We start from the raw sequence: 6,000 nt of genomic DNA, 5'->3' as shown, positions 1-6,000 counted from the left end.
TTTTGTTTCTTTCTATACCTGCAGCCTCACCCCATGTGGTATCCCATGCAGTTCCTGGTGGTTTCTTAACCCTTTGGGGCAGCTTTTGAGGGGTTGGAGTACAGAAGACTGCAAAAGGAAGGAGGAGGAGAAGGAGAAGAAGAGTTGGTTTTTATATGCTGATTTTCTCTACCATTTAAGGAAGAATCAATCACCTTCCCTTCTCCTCCCCACAACAGACATCTTGTGAGGTAAGTGGGGCTGAGAGAGCTCTAAGAGAGCCGTGACTAGCCCAAGGTCACCCAGCTGGCTTCATGTGTAGGAGTGGGGAAACCATCCTGGTTCACCAGATTAGTACCCGCCACTCATGTGGAGGAGTGGGGAATCAAACCCAGTTCTCCAGAGTCCACCACTACAAAGCACCGCCCTTAACCACTACACCACGCTGGTAGGAGATCTCTGTTTTGTCAACTGGAATTTTGCTCATGGTTCTCTGGATTCTGACTAATATATTTAGGATATATGTGATCTGTATAGATGCCCATATGGGAAACAATGAAGGATCTACTGCAACTGGACATGCTGAGGGTTGCTATGGGGTCCACAGTATCAGAATATTGGAAGCAAAAGCACTGTACTTAGGATTGGTTCTAGAGTTGCACAAACCACCTTGTTGATGTGGCGATAAGCAGGAAGAATGCCCAGTAAGGGTGTCAATCAAGGTTTTGACTCCAGTGGAAGATTATCATAGAATAGTATTTGAATTTCTTGTGGATGAAAATGCAACTAAGCCACATTGGTCAGCAGTTATATTTGATGTCTCATGGGTCTCTTCTGCTTCCAATATCACATGAAGAATATTTACAAGTGATCCACTGAAAAAACTGAACAAATGTGCAACCTCTGTTTGTTTCACTAGGGTTTGTACAGCGGAAATTCCAGTGGGACTTTGTTTATGGTGATTTAAAGGGAGGCCAAGGCAAGCGGGTGAGGAAGAGACACTGACTGCAATGCTGCCTGAATAGATTGAGATTGCCCCTTGCTAAGAGTTAGTTACTATGGTCTTTTATGCATGGGAGTTTTACCTGGGGTTCGGGCTCTCTTGACCCACACTGTTCTGTTCCAAATCCTAAAAATGCTATGCATGTTGTTGTTTGCTCTGGAGAAAGTCCTGGGGTTTTTGGAGTACTGCAGAATCACCAGCTCAAATCCGGAAGAGTCTGAGTCTCCGCCCCTTGAAAACACTGCTTTGTAATTGGCTGTAGTGCTTACTGTGAGAAAAATGCCCCCCCCCACTCCCCTTTCCCATGCTTTGGCTTATGCATGGAAATGGGGATGATTTGACCTGGGATGATTTCAGTGAAGAATTGCGTTACAACAGGATTTGGAAGACCCGGACATTGTGTGGGCTGGGAAAACTCTAAGGGAGGGAAAACTCATGCATAACCCCAATGAAAACCTGAGTCAGACCAGCGGAGAAAGTAAGTCAAAGTGCCCATGCATAAAAGACCTAAGATAGTGCACTGTGAGGTCCCTGGTTAAAATCTTCTCTTTATCATGGCTTCAGTTGGTAGCTTTAGGAAAGACTCTCTCAAAACTCTACTCCCACCTGCAATAAGGGAAGAATAAAACTGACCTATTATTACTCAAAGGATTGCTCAGATAGTGTGCGTGAAGCATTTTGAATACATTCTAAATGGCAAGTATTATTATCAGCATCAGAGGGATGCCAAATATTATATTCTGTGAACTCTTTTATGTACTCAGATAAATGAGACGCCCCCCCCCCATATATTTAAAAACCAGACAATTGAGTACGCAGCGCTGTATTTAGCCCTCTGAATTCCACAGGGCTTATTTTAAGAAAGGTGACTTTGCACTGAAAGATGGAATCAGAATGCTTCCATGCTATAATGTAAACATTGCTTCTGTGCCATGATTAGGAGCATTTAAAACCCAGTCACATCAACAAATATGACAGCCATGTACAGAGTGTGCAGAATTGCTCTGGGATTTATATCATCATTTGGTGGCTTGATCTACAACTAACTGCTTCAGCATTCATAAAACACACATTGTGTTAGACTGGTGGACATATCCATCCAAATAAAAAGCACATTCACATCACATTAAAATGGAATAGGCATAATATTTTAGCGAAGGCTCTTAGAAGCCTTTTTGTACTTTTACATAATGACTTATTTTTTTTTTAAAAAAAAAGCTAGGAAAACCCTGATCGCATTTGATTTCCCTTGAACGTGCTTGCATTTAAATGAGTTACAGTGCCCATTTGACAAGTGTGTAAATAAAGCCCCTTGATCCCCCATGTTCACACTCCTCTTCATACTTGCATGCTGCATGGTGATGTGGGAGAAAGATAGAAACAGCTAAGGCCTGGAGAAAGAGGAGGCAATCGAATGCTACTTTAAGGAGATTTAGCAAATCCCTCCTTTTCTGATAGCCCAGTTGCATCATGGGATTGTGTATAGTGACAGAGGGATAAAAAATCTGATACCCAGTGTTGTTTCTCCCCCATCATATATTTAAGTGCACCATGGACAATTTTTTAAACTTAATTAATGAAGGAGGTACATGTTCACCAATTGTTTATTGCAGTTCGTGAATGAATGAGTTTATTTGCATGTAGCCACAGGCCATTACAAACATGTCAGCAATAACCTCTGCTTTATTTATTGCAGTTAATACAGTGAATGCAGCAGTTTTTGTAGACTCTGTGGAGTATCCAAAATCCATTCTCAGGTAAATTTGATGGTATTCAGGTTTCAGGATTTACACAATGTAGTTTTTGGATTGATGGACCTCAGCTCTCAAGATGTATGGAGAAGCTCCCTGCAGGACCGTTTGAATCCAAGTCCTCATCTTTTACTTCTGCAAATCAGTTTTATCTATAATTTTATATGCAAAAAGGGGAATTAAAAGAATATTTCCCATTAAGCTCAAGAAATAATTACACTTTTGCTGGCTGTCACCATAAGCAGCGTAAACCTCTGGGTTGCTAAACTTAAACTATTCATGATACAGTACATTTCAGAAACCGTATAATGCCAGGGAAAAATAGTAAAGCAGAAGAAAAATGGTCACAGAATAATTTTGTGGACATGTCCGTTATTCAATGTATAAATGCAAGTGAAGCAAATTCAGAATCAAGCCTAAATCATATATCTGTAAAAATGTTTGTGTTTGTGTTTAATCACGTGAACAATGCTTTGGTTCAAAGCAATGGAACAGATGGTCATTTCTATTTTAATTCCGGATCTGATCTGCTGCATGCTAGTAAATCTCTGAATTTCATTTGCTTTATGCAAATCCTTTGGCTGTTTCAGGACATATCTACCCTATACAACTATACTGAACTTAGGCCTACTTATATTTCAATTAATATCTAGATCCCGATATATAGGTATATGTGTGTGTATATATATATATGTGTGTGTATATGTACCCATTTATTAATTTCTTCCCAAAAGGCTCCACAAGTTGATGAGTTTGGGAGATATATATCTCCCAAACTCATCTAATTATGGAGGCTTTTGTGAAGAAATTAATAAATGGGTACACTTACTGTAGTAAAAAATATCACCAATGAAATATGCAGAAAGCATGTCTATTCTGATTGTTTGCCAGACACATATTGCAATCTGTAATCTAGTTAAACCTAAATACATTTTAAAGACATTAAGGTTGCAAGCCTAAGATCCCTTTTCATTTAACCGGAGTAGGATTCTGAATAGACCTACTTAGTATCGCTGTCTAAATATAATAGATTTTAATGGAAAGAATGGATTTACCAACAAATATGGCATGTCCCTGTGTAGATTTCTTCTGCCCTTTCTCCCACCGGTCACTGAGGATTATGACCTCTTATTATCCATTTGTAATTGGCTATTGGTGATATAATATGTTCTGTAATACCGATGGAGACATGTGGTATGCTGAAGACCCAAACGGGGAAAGTGATTATGGCAGAAGGGAGAGAACCTGACGAGACATCATTTGGCCAAAGTCTCATATTGTGGGTAATATGCAGTTCCATAGTTAGAAACCATCAACTCTCACTGCTAGAAGTATTGCTGCTGTTTTCCCATGGCATCTACCACACCATGTTTGGATGAGGCATGTGGCTAAGACCATATGAATATGAGAAAAGTCCAGCTGGAGTACACCAGTGGCCCATCTAGCCCAGCATCCTGGCTCACATGGTAGCTAACCGGTTACTCTGAAGGGCCAACAACAGGGCCCAGAGAATCTGGCACTGGTATCCAGCGGTTCACTGCCTCTGAATGTGGAGGTTCCCGCTAGTCACCATGCCTTGTAGCCACTGATAGACCTATCCTCCACAAATTTATCTAATCCCTTTGAAAGTTGTCTATGCCTGCGGCCATCTCTACATCATCTGACAGTGATTTTCAACCCTTTCCTAATAATCCCCCCAGCACAGAGTTTGTATTTTTCATTTTTTGACATTTTCATTGAGCTATCCACTATGAACCCAAGTTCTCTTTCCTTCTCAGTCTCAGCAAGTTCAGACTCCATTACCATGTATTTAAAGTTGGGGTGTTTCCTTTGCTCTAATATTCATCACCTTACACTTACCTACACTGACCATTTTTTTTGCCACATTGTTAATCACTCACCCAAATTTAGCTCTTTACAGTCAGACTCAGTTTTTACCATCGTGAACAATTTTGTGTCATCTGCAGACTTGACCACTACACTGCTCATCTCCAGGTCCAGATCATTTATCAACACGTTAAATAACACTGGCCCCTTTACTGAGTCATCTCCGCTTACTTCTCTCCATTGAGAGAACTGTCCATTTATACCATTTTTTGTGGTTTCTTCTCATCTTATTGTCCCTTGACCAGAAAGCATGATGATGATTGGTTGAGAAAGAACCACACAAGAAAGATCCATGTGCTCTTATTCTTGCCCTTTCAAAAGCTGCCACATGGGAGTAAGATACCTCTAAGTATGAATACAACTACATTCACTTATTGAAAATTTAGGTGGTTTATGGATTCTTACCCCCCCCCCAAAAAAAACCCTGAACCAAAGACTAATTAGTCCAGCTGTTAATTATTTCAGCTTTTAGGCAGTAAAGCAGCATTTAGGTCAGTGGGTCTGATTTCCATGACAATACTCTACAGGTCTTATTTCAAAATAGTTCCACTGACTTTGGTGGTACTATTTCAGATTACCTGGTAAAAAAAAAATAGACCTGTTCTAGACTTATATTAAACAGTATTCAGTAACTGGCCAGTCTCATTTGAAAACTACGAATGCTGCACAGTATCAGCACTTGTTACAATTTGAACCTCCTGCCCAATTCAACGTGCACTGCTATATTTCCCCATTGACATTTAAGACTAATCTATGTAGCCATTTGTATATGACAAAATTACTTACTTGGTTAAAACTGGGATGTGGCCTGATATAGCCTAAATAAAATAATGGGTAAAACTGCACTAGGCATTGCTGGTGCTGAGTCTCCATTCAGTAAAGAAAGTTATGCCAGACAGCATGCAAAAGAAAACAATAATCTCAATCAATTGTTGCTCAGTTCACTGCAGGAAACAAATTTATTATTCAGTTTATGAATCTGGAGGTTGGATCCAAACACCTTTTTCTGATAACAGAAGGCACCTTCATTAGCGGAAGGGGCATTTTGCCTCTCCCTCCTTCCCTGCAACCCATAGACCTCTCCAAAATGGTTCATTTAGGGAACATAGGTCTTTTAGCTGCTTTCAGCATGTGAATTGGGGGTCGTCATTGTTGCCCCTTCTTTGGAAAGATTCCATGTGCCATATCACAAACTGCTTGTTCACCTTAGAAATAGTTTAAGATAATTCTGACAACACCTGTCCTGTTTACTGATTCAACTGTTAGCAAGAGAGAGGGGGGGCTGTAAAAGCTTATATCTCACCTGTTCACTATATCTTCCTGTGTGACACCTGCATTTTCACTTTATGTTTAATTTTATGCATGTTTCCTTTGATGGAA

The sequence above is a fragment of the Euleptes europaea genome, chromosome 1, assembly GCF_029931775.1.
Source record: "Euleptes europaea isolate rEulEur1 chromosome 1, rEulEur1.hap1, whole genome shotgun sequence".
Lineage (NCBI taxonomy): Eukaryota > Metazoa > Chordata > Lepidosauria > Squamata > Sphaerodactylidae > Euleptes > Euleptes europaea.
Note: the sequence above shows the minus strand (reverse complement) of the source record.